Source organism: Mustela putorius, unplaced genomic scaffold (assembly GCF_011764305.1).
Source record: "Mustela putorius furo isolate JIRA1106 unplaced genomic scaffold, ASM1176430v1.1 tig00000056_pilon_pilon_pilon, whole genome shotgun sequence".
NCBI classification, from domain to species: Eukaryota; Metazoa; Chordata; class Mammalia; order Carnivora; family Mustelidae; genus Mustela; species Mustela putorius.
The window spans coordinates 7883158-7902226 of NW_025421263.1; the positions used below are offsets into that span (position 1 = coordinate 7883158).

General features: G+C 39.2%; 1 pseudogene; it reads left to right on the top strand.

Moving 5' to 3' along the window:
• The first annotated feature begins 8685 nt into the window (after positions 1-8685).
• On the top strand, positions 8686-9533 carry LOC101685792 (annotated as a pseudogene).
• The last annotated feature ends 9536 nt before the right edge of the window (positions 9534-19069 follow it).

A 19069-nucleotide genomic window follows, 5' to 3' on the forward strand; every position in this document is an offset into this window, starting at 1 on the left:
TTGAGCGTAGAAATAACTTAAAAATAAAATCTTTAAAAAAAAATCTCTGCCCCATTGTAGCTTTCTTAACTCTTTAATTTAGTCATTCTTTGATATAAACAAGCAATGTTGACAAACAGAATAAATTTAAGGAATAAATTTTGACTTCTAACTTTAAGGTCAAAGCAAATATTTCTGGCAAATGACCCATGGGGAAATAATCTTTGGATAAAGATGGCTTAGTTTTTTGCAGAGTGAATCCAAGCATTCCATCTCACTCTTTCAACACTCAACTTAACAAATGAGTCATGAAGCATGTGACTTTTTTTTTTTAATTTTTAAGATTTGCTTTAAACTGGATTAAAATAAGTCATACCCGAGTTAGTACACCCTGATGCTCTACACTACCTTTTTGAAAAAGAATAAACTAACTCATGGAGAATAAAAACACCTATTAACATCAGGACTTTCCTTATCTTTACCTTTGCTCTACCCAAGTTTTATTGAAGCTGACTCACTTGGCTCCATGGATGGAAAAGCACCACTGTCTCTTACTCCAAGAGCAGAGAGGGAGGAACCTCCAGCCATAAATTGTGAATATTCTCCATCCCTCAAATTCTGGAACAGCAGGAGGACATGGGAAGGGGAGTGGAAGAGAGATGGTAACCAATGGTGATGGTAGGGACAAATGCCACTTAGTGAGCCCTGGCAGCCTTTAATGGCCTAGGAATATTTAGTGCCTTGTTGTGTCTCCAGCTGTGAGTTTCACCCACAATTCTGAAACAACAGGAAAAATCAGAATCCACATTCTCTTCATATGCAATAGACATTAAAATCAGTCTGAAATTTATGCCTTAAATTTTCCATCCTACCATAGTAGAAATGATTTTGTGTCTTTTGGAGATATATTCCAGAACAGTTTCCAAGACAGAATAAATAAAACCATTTGCCTTTGGGTACTTAATATTTCATAGTTTCCAATTTGCTGTGTTCAGCCAACCCAAGGGGTGAAAAACTCTAATTCATCTGTATAGAGAAACAGCATAACCAACCAGTTTCTCATAGTGAGCTATTGTATGGACGTCTCTGCCCAAGATGTTGGAGCTGGAACCAGCCAATGGCTAACAATGAGGAGAGCCCATTCACATGAGAGCAGCACACAGTGCAGCTCAGGTTCGCCTTGAATATTTGAGCACTATCCCTGAATACGTATGTATAACCAAATGAATCGACTCTAATAAACTGGTTACAAGCTTGGGCTTCAGGGTCAAATGCCCTAACTGCTGGTCCATCTCCAGCCCATGTTAACTCTGTGAACCTGAGACAGTTGCAGAACTTCCTGAGTCTCTATGCCATCGTCCCTAAAATGGTGTATCATGGGTAGCTGTGAAGCCAATACACGGTCATGCAAATTCAAGGCCTGTGCTATATTAAAACAGTCATTATTATTAAATGTCTCTTTACATTCTAACAGAATTAGAACGGATTCTTTTAAAGGCGTTAGAAAGAAGAGGAGGTGCAGAAAGAGTAGAGGGCGAGAAGACTTGTCAGAAAATATTTGACAGACTAACTTGTGATTAGTATTTTTACCACTTACTACACACATTGCCCATTTTCCACTGCTAGGTTGAGCTTCCCAGTGTGTGTGTGTGTGGGGGGGGGGGGGGGTTTCGGTTGTGAGTTTTTGGGAGTTTTTTTTTTAGGTTTTTTTGGACACTACATCATTTTGGTGTGATGTTGCTTTTTTTTAAAGCCATATTTCCATATGACATTTATCCAGATTGTTTTGTCCATAGGAACCACAGAGACCAATAGTTTTTTTAAATACATATGCTTTTTTGGATGTTCTGTAAATGAGAATGTCACAAAGATTCAGATCACAAAATTTTACATAAGAACAATACATGGAAAGGCCTCCTATACCTAAATGCTTTCCCTGTAAAGCACTAGAATAAAGGGAAATCTTTTCACTGAAATAAAAATCAGAAAGCAGATTCATGTTTTTAAAAACTTTAATAAAGAAAGGAATTTGCTTAATTTTCACATTCTTGTTAATGCAGCAAAAGTCTTTGAATTCAACTTATTTTATATAAGGCAACTCTGAGAGAGTAATGTAGGCATGTTCTATGGACTGAAGTTGAAGCCCTAATCCCTGCTGTGATGCCATTTAGAGATGGTACCTGTGGGAGATAATTGATGTAGATGAGATCATGAAAACTGGGCCCTCATGATGGGATTAGTGCCATTATAAGAAGAGCCCTGAGAGAGTTTGCTCTCTCCCCTCCCCACCATGTGAGGACACAGAAAGAAGGCAGCCAATCTACAAGCCAAGAGAGTCCTCAACTAGAAATTGACCATGCTGGTAACCTGATCTTGAACTTCTAGCCTCCAGAACTGTGAGAAATAAGTTTCCACTGTTTAAGCCACCCTGTATGTGGTATTTTATTATGGCAGTTCAAGATGACTAAAACAGCATTCTACATGTTTAAATGTAGAATAATGGTTTTTATTATCATCAAAAGTTTGGAAGTATGTTGAAATAAGTGTGTACATTGTTTTTTTTGTTTTTTGGGTTTTTTAAAAGATTTTATTTATTTATTTGACAGACAGAGATCACAAGTAGGCAGAGAGGCAGGCAGAGAGAGAGGAAGGGAAGCAGGCTCCTTGCTGAGCAGAGAGTCTGATGTGGGGCTCGATCCCAGGACCCTGGGATCATGACCTGAGCTGAAGGCAGAGGCTTTAACCAACTGAGCCACCCAGGCACCCCTGATTTTTTTTTAATTCAGACAAATACAATCTGATTTAATATTAAGAGTTTTAATTGTTCTATCATTTGTCATTCCAACTACATTGCTTTTGAGAATCTCTGCCTTTTTTTTTAATTTTAATTTTTTATTTTTTATAAACAGAGAATTTCTGCCTTTTAAATGTGTATTTAGACTATTTGAGGATTGTTCTTTCTGATTCTTTTGCATGTTCTTTTTCTCATTTGCCTCAAGTAATTTCCTGGCACTCAAGCATTGCCCCATATGCAGATGAAGACTCTAGGGGATCCTCTGCAATTCTCTCAAATTCTCTGACGCTCCCTTCTTTCAGGTGCTCTGCCCTATACAAGTTTCTGTTTTGTTTTGTTTTGTTTTTTACTGAGATACAATAGTCATATAGCATTGTGTAAGTTAAGGTAGATAGCATGTCAGATTTATTACATCTACTAACTTTATCATATTATTTTTTCATGGTGAGAACAATTAAGATCTAGTCTCTTAGCAACTTTGAAGTTTACAATACAGTATTGTTGAGTTGTGTCCTCCCAATGCTGTGCATTAGATTTCCAGAACTCTCCTACTGGTTGCCAAGTATATATACTTAAACATCTCCCCAATTTCCCCCATCCCAGGCCCCTAGCAACCACCACTTTACTCCCTATTTTAAAAATTCAGCTATTTTCTATTCTACATGTAAGTGATATCATACAGCATTTATCTTTCTGTCTGACTTACCTCACTAAGCATAATGCCTTAAATAGGTTAGCCTCTTAGGCTATTTGATTTCTCAGTTTCACCTCATCAGTTCAGGGGTTCCACTGACTTCCATCGGGGAGCGTCCTCCTGCCATGGCCTGGAAACTTCCGAGTGTAAATTGGGAGAATTGTAGGGCTCACCTTATTTGTTTCTCCTCTCTCAAGGAATCCTGGCCTTTGTTGTTTGATGTTTCATGTCTTGATAAACCATTGTTTCACATATTTTTTCCAGTGTTTGTTGTTTAAGCAAGAGAGTAAACCCAGTTCCCCATTATGACAGAAGGTCTCCTAGGATGAGGAAGTGGAGAAAGGGGAACTCTCTCCTACTATTGGTGGGAATGCAAGCTGGTGCAGCCACTCTGGAAAACAGCATGGATGTTCCTCAAAAAGTTGAAAATAGAGCTACCCTATTACCCAGCAATTGTACCACTGAGTATTAACCCCAAAGATACAAATGTAATGATCTAAAGGGGCATCTGCACCCCAATGTTCATAGCAGCAATGGCCATGATAGCTAAACTATGGAAAGAGCCCAGATGTTCATTGACAGATGAATGAGTGAAGAATATATATAAAATACATATTATATATATATATTGCACATTATCTGTATCATGTATATACAATGTGTGTGTGTGTATATATGATATATATATCAAATATATATAATGGAATATTACCCAGTCATGTTAAAAAATGAAATCTTCCCTGATGCCGAGTGATATGGAGCACTTTTTCATGTGTCTGTTGGCCATCTGGATGTCTTCTTTGCAGAAATGTCTGTTCATGTCCTCTGCCCATTTCTTGATTGGATTATTTGTTCTTTGGGTGTTGAGTTTGCTAAGTTCTTATAGATTCTGGACACTAGTCCTTTATCTGATATGTCGTTTGCAAATATCTTCTCCCATTCTGTCAGTTGTCTTTTGATTTTGTTAACTGTTTCCTTTGCTGTGCAAAAGCTTTTGATCTTGATGAAATCCCAATAGTTCATTTTTGCCCTTGCTTCCCTTGACTTTTGCGTTGTTCCTAGGAAGATGTTGCTGTGGGAGAGGTCGAAGAGGTTGCTGCCTGTGTTCTCCTCAAGGATTTATCACCTCACACCAGTCAGAATGGCTAAAATCAACAAGTCAGGAAATGACAGATGCTGGCGAGGATGCAGAGAAAGGGGAACCCTCCTACACTGTTGGTGGGAATGCAAGCTGGTGCAGCCACTCTGGAAAACAGCATGGAGGTTCCTCAAAATGTTGAAAATAGAACTGCCCTATGACCCAGCAATTGCACTATTGGGTATTTACCCTAAAGATACAAACGTAGTGATCCAAAGGGGCACGTGCACCCGAATGTTTATAGCAGCAATGTCCACAATAGCCAAACTATGGAAAGAACCAGGATGTCCATCAACAGATGAATGGATCAAGAAGATGTGGTATATATACACAATGGAATACTATGCAGCCATCAAAAGAAATGAAATCTTGCCATTTGCGACAACATGGATGGAACTAGAGCGTATCATGCTTAGCGAAATAAGTCAAGCAGAGAAAGACAACTATCATATGATCTCCCTGATATGAGGAAGTGGTGATGCAACATGGGGGCTTAAGTGGGTAGGAGAAGAATCAATGAAACAAGATGGGATTGGGAGGGAGACAAACCATAAGTGACTCTTAATCTCACAAAACAAACTGAGGGTTGCTGGGGGGAGGGGGTTTGGGAGAAGGGGGTGGGATTATGGACATTGGGGAGGGTATGTGCTTTGGTGAGTGCTGTGAAGTGTGTAAACCTGGTGATTTACAGACCTGTACCCCTGGGGATAAAAATACATGTTTATAAAAAATAAAAAATTAATTTAAAAAAAATGAAATCTTACCATTTGCGATGATGTAGGTGGCACTGGAAGGTATTACTGATTGAAATTAGTCAATAAGAGAAAGACAATTATCCTAGAGTTTCACTTATATGTGGACTCTAAGAAATAGCACAGAGGATTATAGGGGGAAGGGAAGGAAAACTGAATGGGAAGGAATCAGAGAGGGAGACAAACCATGAGTCTCCCTATGGGAAACAAACTGAGGGTTGCTGGAGGGGAAGTGGGCAGAGGGATGGAGTAACTGGGGGACTGACATTAAGGAGGACATGTGATGTAATGAGTACTGGGTGTTATATGCAACTGATGAATTACTGAAGTCTACAACTGAAACTAACGATGTACTATATGTTGGATAACCGAATTGAAAATTAAAAAAAAAAAAAAAAAGTAAAGTAAAAAGAGCGCCTGCCATTCTCCAAGTTGATGAATGTAGCATCCCTGATTGCCTTAGCTAATTCCTTGATGTTTCCCACTTCCACTAATGGCCAGTCTCACCTCTGCTCCAACTGGTTGGTGACCTGAGACCAGCAATGGTCATTCAGCATGTCTTCTGCTCTTCCTCGCCTCAACTAGACTCTTGGGGTCTCCAAGACCTAGAAAAAAGGTACACAGATGAAAGGAGAAACCAGAACAAATTAGTCCATATAATTTAAAGATCCCTTGCCCTTGACAATAGATTTGTCATCTTTTCATTGTACTCACATAGATACATATATGCATATAAATTGTCTTCAAAAAAAAACCATTAATGTTCAGTTTTTTATGACTTCTTCCTTCTCTGTCCAAGGTCATCCTTTTATCATTTACAGCCCAGGAAAAACACAAACTAAGGTTCCTATGTCCCTGCCGTTCCAACCCACCACCACCAGGACCCACCTGATATCCCAAGGGGCCTCAGTGCACATCTGGGAAGAAGCCAGTCCACATTCCCATGCTCTAATCACATTCCCCTCAGCTGTAGGGGCGAACAACTGGAGTTCAGGTGGGGTTAAGGTGACCCCTTTAGGGAAGATGGCTGCACAACCATTAAAAGCAGGCTTGGGGTATGAAAGAAAGCCCATGCATTTGCACGGGAAATCCTGTGGTCCCCAAGAACTGGAGTGGGTATGGGAATGGGGGAGGCAGGAGAATGAAGCTTCTGGTTTGCAGGTGGTCCAGCCCAGCCCAGTGAGGCAGTGGTGTCTGAAGGACGGGACACCCAGAGTGGGGGCTCCAGTCACCCAGTTCTAAGGGTAGTACTGCCCCACTGTAAAGCTCTTATTAAGAAACCATAACAAAATGTGTTTAACTACTTAAATACTTCCATTAAGAAACCTGGTTCTCTCTGTATCTGATATAAATTACTGGAAAAAATAAGACTCAAGAATTTAGTGACAACAAGTAATTTTATGTAAAAAAACAAAACAAAATGAAACAAAGCAACCTGAAGACTTCAGCAGAAAAAATTTCCCCTTACTGGTCAAGAGGGTTTCTGGCAGGCAGAGACTAAAATAACATAGATGTCTGGGGAACAGATTACCAGAACACGAATGAAACAAAGCATGCTTCTTGAAAAACAAAATATTGGAAGTCTATTCTAACCAGTATTTGTTTATAAGAGATAGAGTTATATTTGTCTGCAATGTGGTTCTCCAGTTCGAGTCCCATGATTGGGCTCAGACATCCAGCAGATGTCCTCACATGAAAATGAGCCCCAAAGGGAGAGTTTATGCAACCATAAGGTGTCACAGGAAGGTAATGTTGTCTGCCAAGGGGTTCCTTCAGTTCATTTCACCTCAAACATTTGCTCAAACTTCACTAACATGTAAGTTTGTCATGTGGAAATAAAAGAAAATCTTCCAGAGAAAAATCTGACCATACCCTGCCAAACTAATTCCTTACTAGATTTGTTTATATGAGTTTGTAGCTGACTAAAAAGGCAGTTTATTATTTCTTTTAACGAGCCTAGCTTCTTCTTTTGGATAAAAAACAATCTGAAAATTTTTTTTATAAATTAGCAAGATCTTTTTTATTGCCTTGGATCAGTAACAAACTTGAGGGATTTGTTTATATGTTTCTCTTATTACATCCTTAAATAAATTTCACAAACCAAATGTGAAGCTTAGCTTCATTAACGTATGACAAAGGGAAAAGTGTCATACCTGAAACAAACTTGGAAAAGCATCTAAAATGCAACATAGCTTTGCAATGAATTACAATGATACTAAAAGACAAAAACTAGGTTTGATTTAAACCCACAACAACACAGACTGATATTTCAAAGAAAACTTACTTCTTATCTTCAGAGGGAGAAATAAAGAGAAGGCCAGAGTTTTCAAAGAGAAAAATTATCAGAAATTACCTTTTAATTCCAGCTGGACGTGCGTTTTGTTTGTGTCTGACATTAATTCCAGCTGAAATTTAAATGAATCTTATCAGAAAATTGGCAGCATGGAGATATGAGAATGAAGTATAAAATATTGGGTGTTTGATTTGTGCAGGAATTTAGACTTGTTCTGAAGCTGAAAAAAGATATATGATTTTTAAAAGTACTAAAAGTTAGTGAGGTCTATTTGTACAAAAAGACTACATGAAGCAGTTCATCCTGAAGGGAAGTGATTATGTCAAACTGCTCAGAGAAAGAATCAGATGTATGCTTTAAGGAATTAGGCTTTGTTTAAAGGGTCTCAGGTAGCAGCTGTTATGTTGAAATAAGACAAAATGCATAATGCCCTGAGAATTACAGAACCAAAACTCATCGGTACCCTTTCCACCCTGTCAGCATTGACTCTTAACTAGAACTGCTCCTTTGGAAAGTAGAACACACCAAGGAAGAATCGACTACAAATATGACCCCTCCCCATACCCTAACACCCCAAAATATGTCCCTTTCACAAGTAGAAGAAACTTCTGCTCCAGGAAAAAGTCATTAAGGCAAACTTGAAAGAGTAAGAGGCTGCAAAACAATGGGGTGTTTTCTTAATATTTTTTAAATATTTTAATTTATTTATTTGACAGAGAGAGAGATCACAGGTAGGCAGAGCAGCAGGCAGAGAAAGAAGGGGAAGCAGGCTCCCTACTGAGCAGAGAGCCTGATGCAGGGCTCAATCCCAGGACCCTGCGATCATGACCTGAGCCGAAGGCAGTGGCTTAACCCACTGAGGGACCTAGGCGCCCCCAAAAACAGTAGTTTTTGCCAATGAATAATTATTTCCAATAAACTCTGGTTGATAATTACCCTCTTTATATTTATCCTGCTTTTACAAGCAATAGCCTGAACAGTGAGGTCCTAGCAGGCAGTGTAGTGGATTGTTCCCTTGGAGGGGCAGGCAGCAAGATGGAAGGGCCAGCTGTGGCATCTTTGATCAGAAAGGTGATCATCCCTCCTTAATACTTAAGGAGGTCACGTACTATGATGAGCACTGGGTGTTACATATGAATCATTGAACACTACATCAAAACTAATGATGGGGGTGCCTGGGTGGCTCAGTAGGTTAAAGTCTCTGCCTTTGGCTCAGGTCATGATCTCAGGGTCCTGGGATCGAGTCCTGCATCAGGCTCTCTGCTCAGCAGGGAGCCTGCTTCCCCCCCCCCACCCCGCCCGCCCTCTGCGTCTCTGCCTACTTGTGATCGCTGTCAAATAAATAAATAAAATCTTAAAAAAAAAAAAACTAATGATGTACTATACAGCAGCTAACTGAAATAAGAAGAAAGAAAAGAAAGGAGGAAGGAAGGAAGGGGGAGGGGAGAGAGAGAAGAAAGAAAAAAGAGAGAGAAAGGAAGGAAGGCAGGTGATCAGCACTGCAAAAGCCCCCAGGGCCTTTGGTTCATGCCTACCGTCAAGCTGTGTGAGTGGACAGGACCACTTACATTTCAACACAGTGAGGCATGGACCCTTCATGTGGATAGCTAGTGCCAGGAGGGACGGCAGCAGAAGCCAAACAAGCTCCTATAAACACGGGTGAAATTCGGACAGCTGCAGGCTGTGACTTCACTCATGTGGTGAAAACAACTGTTTTGCTGGCTGACATGAATGACTTCGGTACGGCCGATGAAATGGACAAACAGCATTTCATGAGTCATCTTCCTGTGAGAGCTGCTGCCCAGCTTGCCGCTTTGCCCAAAGGGGGCCTCGTGGAGACTGAAGCAGTGGGTGACCAAGGACGTCTCACAACGGCATCGTGAGAAGTGGGTTTGGCGGTATTTAGTCTGGAATTATAATCATGTTTTTAAATTAACAACTTAATTTTTTACAGTTGATGTTGGAAAGTGTATGACTGACTAAACATTGGAAGTTATTGTGGAAATGCCATATAATAAGGGGAACTGAGCATGAACTGAAGATGAGATGACAAATCCAGGTATAGTGTTATAAATCATGCAGACACACACTCATGTTACTGGTGTGGGAAAGGAGACACTCCTTACATACTTACCTAAATAAATAAAGGTAAAGGGAAATAGCATGTAAGAGAGATGAGTCACTGTTCCTGATAGATAATAAAGAGCACACCTAATTAATTAAATCCTGTTAATTTAATGAGATGAAATATTTCGTTTTCCCACCAGCTATGTAATTCTGCTTTTACTTGAGTAAAATTAAAGTGTTGAGTTTGAATGGTAGAAGAAGAAAGTGGACCAAAATTTTAATAGGTCATGTTTTTCTAATGGAAATACTATAGACATGCCAATTTGAATAAATAAACACACACATACATACATAAATGGATGGATGGACGAAAGCAATAATCTTCAGCTTCTGGTCAAGACGGAATAACAGATCAGATTTATCCTCCTGCCTGGAGCAACCAAGAATACCAAATGAAATATTTGAACTATGGTTTTAAAGACATTGAACCTCAGACAGTGAAGGAAGTAATCCTTAAGAGATAATGACACCAGGACTGTCCCAGTTTACTGCTTTAAGAGTTTCCATTCCCTGAAGCCCAACCTAAGACAAGGACTCCCTGAGACAGGGAGATGCAAGCAAGACTCTGGGGAGATGAAAGAAGCCAGAAAAAGCAATATAGAGAGTTAATGCTGCCTAGAGAGAGAAATCCGGGAATGTGCAGATGGACCTCCACAAGTACTCAGCCAAGTACTGGCCAGCACCTGCATGTGAGGATACAGTGTCAGGCCAGGGAAAGAACCACATGGAGGAATTAGAGGGAACAACCCTCTCTACACTCACAGGACCTGGAGTAGTGTCTGCTCCCATCGGCCAGAGTGCAACACCTCCTCATGCATGGGGCATCAGAAGGGGTTTGTCTCCACTGTGGGGAAAAATTGGCCTTAGACTCTCTGCTCCTTTGAAGAACCCAAAAGAATCCAAATTCAGTAAAAAAATTATAGATCTAAGTAAGCACATTTTACATTTTGATATAGCACTACCCATTTGGCCTCTAAACAGTTTATCAACTTATGCTGTCCATTTTTTTCACAGAGTTGCCATCAAGGGACTTATCTATTTGTCAGTCTGATGCATGAAAATACTCATCTTCATGCTTAACTCCTTCGTTCTTTACCACGTCTTTAATCTGATGTGGTTATCCCCATGAATTGCTGTCTCTTACTATGCTCTACTAAAAGCCCTGTACCTAGCTCAGTCTGGTCCATATGACCTAAACCTCATGCCAACACACATGTGTATCAGGAGCCTTGTTTGTAGGACAGTGTTCCTCTCCTATGAAGGAGAATTCAGATTTCAATTTCTGGCATTCTCTTCTATTTCTCAAACAAAAGGCAATCCAGTTGGCCCTTGAACAACACAGGTTTGAACTGCCCAAATCCACATACATATGGATTTTTAAAAAACAAATATAATACTACAAATGTATTTTCCCTTCCTTATAAGTGTTTTCCTTTTCTCTAGCTTACTTTATTATACGAATATAGTATATAATACATACAGCATACAAAATACGTGTTAATCAACAGTTTATGCTATTGGTAGGCTTCTTGTCAACAGTAAGCTGTAAGTTAGTAAAGTTTCGGGGGACTCAAAAGTCGTAAGTGGATTTTCAACTCGACGAGAACTGGTATCACCAACCCCCATGTTGTTCAAAGGTCAACTGTATATTAAAAGTTCACCTTACTGAATTTAAATTATATTTTACCAGTGGTTTCAGAATAAAATAATGCATAAGAATGCATCCTTCAGAGTCAGGTAGATCTGAACTCAAATAACTTCTTCTAAGTTACCTACTAACTTCACCCAATTTCACCCTATGCAAGATAAGTTACTTTCCCTTAACTCATTTCCTCATCTGAAAAATGAAAAGGCTAATATATATGTCAAAGGAGTTTTTTGTAAGGCATAAGGGAGATAATAAAGGGAATGTCATTATGGAAATAATTAGTGAGTATATGTGTTCCTCAATTAAGAGATCACCCTGTATTTCTAATTTTTAAAAATAAACTATAATCAATTTATACTGAAGTGACCTTCATTAAACTTTGAAGAATTTCAGAATAAGAAACAAAGGGTGCTGGAAGGAAAATCACCAATTAATTGTTGGCTTTATAAAATTTTATTTCACTTGCAAATTGAAGGACAACCAAACAAGTAACAAAGTTACAAAAAGTTACAAAGATCACTCTCAAAATAAAGAAACCACATGACCACAAAGAAAAAAGGCATTGTCACTGTGGTAGTTTCCTTGCCGCTGCTGTAACAAATTACCACACATTTAGTGGCTTAAAACAACACAAAAATGAAAATTTATTCTCTGATAGTTCTAGAACTTAGCAGTCTGAAAGAAAAAAAAATTACAGAGAATTAAAATCCAGATGTTGGCAGAGCTGGTATCCCTTGGAGGTCCTAGAAGAGAATCCTGTTCCAAGCCTTTCCAGCTTCTAGAGGCTGCCACACGGCTTGGCTTGTAGCTACTTCACGCCAGCTACTTGCTTGCATAGCCACATCACTAATCAACACTGATCTCCTGCCTCCCTCTTAATAGGATGCTGGTGAGACATTAGGCCCATCCCATAATTCAGGATGGTCTCACCTTGAGATCTTCCATTTATCGCAACTGCAAAATCCTTTTGCCATATAAGGTAACATTCACAAGTTCCAGGGATCAGAACATGGACATCTGGTTGGGGGGGGGGGCATTATTCACCCTGCCACAGCAAACAGTGCAAACACACTTAAAATTCAGGCAAAAGAGTACACAATGAACACTTCCTGAATCATGCAAATCAACAGATTAGGAACCAGCAATCCTTCAATGCTTCGTCCTCCATAAAACTTGCCCTGACTCCCTTAACAGGTTGTGGACATTTGTTTTCAAGCCTGACTATGTATAATGGTATGTGTGGCAAACAACCAAGGAAATCTTCGTCTAACATCTATGGTGTGCCATGCACTGTCTGGGCACTGTGGATCCAACAGTGAACAAATCAAAATCTGGGGCTTCATGGGGCTCTCATTCGAGCAGAGGGAGAGCAGTGCTCCAAGAACTTTTTGAGTACCACCAGCAAGGTATGTATTGGTTAAAAAGTAGTGAGATAAACACTCATTCTGTATTATTATCATTCTGTATTATCAATACAATCTGTATTATTCTACTTTAAAGATCTGGAAAATATTAAATACATGACTTCCAAAGTAACTGCCTGAAATAGACAAGAGTTAATTCAAGCCTATTAGACTTACTGTAAAAAAAATAAAATAAAATAACCTTACATCTGAAGAAAGGAGTTGCTGAATACTCTGGCCAAGGGTAGAAAAGAAAATTTGGAAATCTGAATGAATTCCAGAAGCAAAGAAGAGTTGGCTTCAGATTGAATAGACTTCATGATAAGGAAGAGAAACTATTAGTGTCTTTTGTTTCCATCTTATGATTCAACTTAAGATACAAAAAGATTCCTAAGATACAAAACAGAGTATTTGGGGTGAAGGTATAAAAATGGTCTCATTTTCCTGCCAAATTTCACATTACTTAAAACAGGAAAACAGAGAATCCTATGTCCTCTAGTTACTTGAAACTCACGTTTGGTTAATGTAAAATGGTTAACTGGTAAAGATAAAAAAAAAAAAATTAAAGGAAAAGATGAGAGACTGACTCAACAGGATGACTAGCATCTTGGTACAAAACAACTTTCGTCTATTATTATCCTATTATATTTTCCAATAACCCTTGTCCTCATTCTCTTAGTAGCCTATCTCTCTTGAGCTTTCTTCTTTTATTTAGTATTCTTGATTAGGGTTGTTTTGGGTTTTTGTTTGTTTGTTTTACTTATCTTTATGAAATTATATAGAAAGGCATTAAATAGCATCTTAATGAGGCACCTTTGTGCCTCATTAAAAAACCAAAAAAGAACAACTGTTTTAAGCATATCAAAGTTTTAAAGTTTTTCTAGAAAAAGTACTTCCTCTTTCAAGGCCGCAAGAAAACCTTCAGCTGAGTTGACAGAGAGAAACTATAAAGAACACGTGGGCGGGGGGGTGCCTGAGTGGCTCAGTCAGTTAAGTGCCTTCAGCTCAGATCATGATCTCAGGGCTCTGGGATTCGGCTCCCCATCAGGCTCCCTGCTTCTCCCTGGCCCTCTGCCCCTCTCCCCATTCTCCCCTGCTTGTGTGTGCTCCCTCGAAAATAAATACATAAATGCATAAATAAAATATTTAACATGCAATTGCACACACACACAGAATAAGCCACGCCTGTAGGCAGCACATCAGCAATCATCAGTGGAATCGATACACGTATCAGGGTTTAATCGGGAAACAAAGACCACAATGGCTAATATGGAATAAGGGCTTTGTTTCAGAGATTGAAATTTAATTGTGGGGGAAGCTGGGGAAAGAAAACTCCAGAAGCGGGTAGCTGGAGAATGAAAGAAGCATCCCAAACCCAGAACGACAGGGAGAGTTGGTGAAGAAGTCTATGCCGGCCTGCTCTGTCTGTATCGGCTGGCCAGGCCCAGGTTGTTATAGGTTAGCGAGGTCAGAGGCAAGGGGAAAATCATACTGCAGAGCTGGAGAAATCAAGGAAAAACTAGAACGCATGAAAACCAACCGGGACTCACAAAATCTCTACCTTCCAAATCTCGTACCCATCTCTCCTCTGCTCAAACCTCACCTGGAATCATACAGTAAAGGTGATTCCAGCACAATTCTCTCCCATGGATTTAGTTTATTTGATCCTACTTCCCCTGTCTATCCTACATAAATTCTTATTCAGTCCCTTTTCAAAACCTCCAAATGAATGCTTCCAAAGGGCAGTACATGTAAGAATCCCCTGGGAATCTTCCAAAAAGTAGATTTTGATTCAATAGGGCCAGAATGGCACATGAGATTCTGCATGTCTGACATGCCCTGTCTTTACACACTGACATTTAGCCCTCACATGGGGAAATGCTGTGGTGGCAGTTTTTATGCTGTGTTTCATGGAGCCTCAGATCCCCAGCGGTGCCGGACAGCCCACAGGTTGGTGGGGGAAGGTCAGGTTTGGGACATCATACAAGGCTGCTCCATTTTTATGTTTCAGATATTGGAATTTCATGAAAAAAAATCTAATTTACAGAAAAATATACATGATTTCTCTGGTTTAAAAACTACAACAAAACCTAAAAGTCTTTTGAATTTGAAGGTTCACAAACCTAATCGCAAAACTATCTCAGCATTATCTCTGAAGAAAAAGGTAAATGAATACTCCATTCTGTTTTTCTGCCCTACATTATAAAACAAATTATAAAAACCAAATTTTCCTTGGTTTTTAACTGACAGATTAACAATAGATTAACTAACTTCCCATCATAACCTTGAGCTAGTCACTAAACTTCTTAGAGATTTTATTTCAGTATTTATGTTCAAGACAATTCAACGAATGTTCATTGAGTGCTAAGTATGTTACAGATTCAGTGTCCAAGGATACAAAAGGATTAAGTCAGCATTTCAGTCTTCAAACAGATTTGTTTTCTTTTAGGAAGAATAAAATGATTTTACTATAAAACATGAGAGTGAGAAGAAAACCATGAAAAGTAAAAATGTGAGCGCCTGAGTGGTTCAGTTGGTTAAGCATCTACCTTTGGCTCAGGTCATGATCCCAGGATCCTGGGATAGAGTCCCACATGGGGCTTCCCGCTCAGTGGGGAGCCTGCCTCTTCCTCTCCCTCTGTCTCTCTCTCTCTCTCTTCTCTTTCTGTGTCTCATAAATAAAATCTTAAAAGAAGAAGAAGGAGGAGAAGGAGGAGGAGGAGAGGAAGAAGAAGAGGAAAAGTACAAATGTTCAGGAGTTCAAGAGAGAAATTGTCTCTATTTGGGATGACCCAGGACTCTTAGACCGTTGCCTCAGACAATGAGCATCTCCGTGCAGGGGTTCTAAGGTGGCCCTCGAGCGTGGAGGATGGACCTGGCAGCCCTCACAGCTGCAAGCAGTGAGCATGATGAGCCAGTTAGTCCCTGCTGCTTCTGCATGGGGTTAGCTAGCGTGTGGTGTCCAGCATCGGCGTCTCACTTTCAGCCCCCAGCTAGGGCAGGTGTTGCTGCGCATTAAGGACAAGGAGCCTACAGAACTGCTTGAGTTCATGTCCTAAGTAGTGAAGGTGGTCAGCAGGCACCCCTAAGGATCCTTGAGGAGCGGGAGGTGGGAATGGAGGTAGGGAGTCAGGCAAAATTCTTAGCAGGCACCACCAAGGCAGTGGCTCTGAATCTCTGCCTTCATATATACATAATGCTTCTATGGGTTTGTGGCTAATTTGCCCCTTTTGTGATTCAAACGAGCTTCAGGCAATGGCTCTAAAATGCTGCCACATTCTGAAAATTAGAGTTTCATTGTTATTTTGAAATTCTGATATGGAAATGTTTAAGTAGATTCAAAATCTACTTAATTATTAAAATTATTAAAAATAATATTGATGTTTCACCTCTGAAGGAAAAAAGGAAGAGCTGCTTTAAATACAGTTTCAACTGTTACAAATGCTTTACTTGAACGGTTTACAAATGGCTTTAATGCTTAAAATCACATACCTATGTAAACAAAATTGTTTTCTGATGGTGACAACCAAGAAAAATGAAGAGATCATTGTCCAAAACTATTAATCAGAAATTAAATATAGCCATTAAAAGCATAAAACCTAATATTAAACTGTTACGTTCAGAGAAGCAAATACAAGTTTCTCATTAAAAACTCTGAAAGAGGGCACCCGGATGGCTCAGTTATTTAAGAGTCTGCCTTCAGCTCAGGTCACAGTCCTAGGGTCCTGGGATCGAGTTCCACGTCAAGTTCCATGTCAAGTCCCGCGTCGGGCTCCCGGCTCAGTGGGGAGTCTGCATCTCCCTCTACCCTTTCCCCCTGCCCATGATCTCTCTCTCTGTCACTCAAATAAATAAATAAAATCTTTAACAACAACAACAACAAAAACTTGAAAATTTTTATTTAAAAATTTCAAGCACATTCAATATCTAATATTTACAAAGTATACAATAATATCTTATAAAAAATGTAAGTGACCTTTTCACTAAACACAATACAAATGTCTTCAGATCCTCTCCTGTTTACTCAAATGTATTACATATTATATTTCATAATTTTTATATAGCCCACAATGTTAATAAAATGGTCATAAAGGACTATTTTTGAGAGTAAAGGTGAGGAATACACGTGTCTTTGGGGTCAGAAAGACACAAAGGAATCTTGCAGCTCTAATTTCCCATTCAAAATGGGCTGACAATATTATGAAAGATGTTGACTACTGAGACCCCTAGATGAGGTCAATTCTCCATCTCCACATCGCAAGGCCAATTCATCTGATGCAAATGATAGAGTAGCAGCTAATATTTGTTTCCTCACATTGTCAGACTGTCTTAGCTGAAGTCTTTTTTTTTTTTAATTTCTTATTTTCTATAAACATATAATATATTTTTATCCCCAGGGGTACAGGTCTGTGAATCACCAGGTTTACACACTTTACAGCACTCACCATAGCACATACCGTCCCCAATGTCCATAACCCCACCCCCTCTCCCGGCCCCCCTCCCCCCAGCAACCCTCAGTTTGTTTTGTGAGACTATGAGTCACTTATGGTTTGTCTCCCTCCCAATCCCATTTTGTTTCATTTATTCTTCTCCTACCCCCTTAGCCCCCCCATGTTGCATCTCCACTTCCTCATATCTGGGAGATCATATGATAGTTGTCTTTCTCCGCTTGACTTATTTCACTAAGCATGATACCCTCTAGTTCCATCAACATCGTCACAAATGGCAAGATTTCATTTCTTTTGATGGCTGCATAGTATTCCATTGTGTATATATTCCTCTTCTTCTTTATCCATTCATCTGTTGATGGACATCTAGGTTCTTTCCATAGTTTGGCTATTGTAGACATTACTGTTATAAACATTCTGGTGCACATGCCCCTTTGGATCACTACGTTTGTATCTTTAGGGTAAATACCCCAGTAGTGCAATTGCTAGGTCATAGGGTAGTTCTATTTTCAACATTTTGAGGAACCTCCATGCTGTTTTCCAGAGTGGTTGCACCAGCTTGCATTCCCACCAATTAGCTGAAGTCTTTAAAAGTTACAGATTCAAAACTGCATCTTACACAGATGCGTTTGGCTGGGACTACAAATGATACAGTCCGAAAAGGAGAAACTAAGGCAGGGAAGAAAAGTAGTGTGATATTTCAAGTCAAAGGGAAAGAATGAAGTCCAAACAGAAGAGTGTAGTGTAGGCACAGAGAAGAGAGAATCAATTCTTGAGGCTCTGTGCAGACAAAATCTCTTAATAGTTGAAAGGATGATAAAACCGAATTAAGAGAAAAAGAAGAGCTGGCACAGAGGGATGAACATTTAATTAAGTCACAGGGGGACTAGAATATAAACCATTCAGTGAAAAGATCAAAATGCTGATTCAGAAAAAAAGGAGAAACATCTTCAACTATACAGTATAATTTTCAAACAGAAAAAAGAACAAACTGAATTGTTAGTAATAATAATAGTAATTCAGACAATAATAAATCTGGTAATGATTCTTGAGATTCAGAAAATGTTTTCCGTGTTTTTGTTCTCTTCCTTTGGACAAGCTTGTAATGCTGTTGACTTTGCTGGCTGTACGCCTAGCCTGAGGATCATCTCACACAGGCAGCATTTAAAGACACTGCAATATGCTTTGTAAAATAACTTTTTCATGCAAATTTTTTCCACTTGTAGTATTTTCTTAAAATGATTTTTCCTTTTACATATAGCAAATACTCAAGGTAATAATATTAGCTCTGAACAAATAACACAGTACTTAGAAAAAATGTATTCATAAGTCTCTTTACCAAGTACTTCTATCAAATACTGCCTCCACGAACTAAAAATTAAAGAGTATGTTAGCTTTTGTATTATAGACAAATGTAAAAATAATTCACCAACCTGCTGAATATTAGTCATTGGGAAAATGGTAAAATAAAATCTTAAGAACGTATGTATGTTCAAGCTCTGGACTGCATTGCAAATGTGATAACTAAATGTGAACAAAAGTCTGGCAACACTGATCTTTGGTCCTTCACAATCATGTGATGATAATAGCACTGAGGGAAACAGCCTTCAATTTGCATCCTTGACCAGAACAAGTGAGTACATTGAGGCAAAATATCATGATCCCTATCAAAGACTTTTCTCTCTAGGAGTTATACTGTCATAGAGAATAATAAATGTAAATTCCTCATAAATTGCAGACACATTAGGTATTTCAGAAGACTCAAAAGAAGCAAGAAATACTTCTTTTTTGTT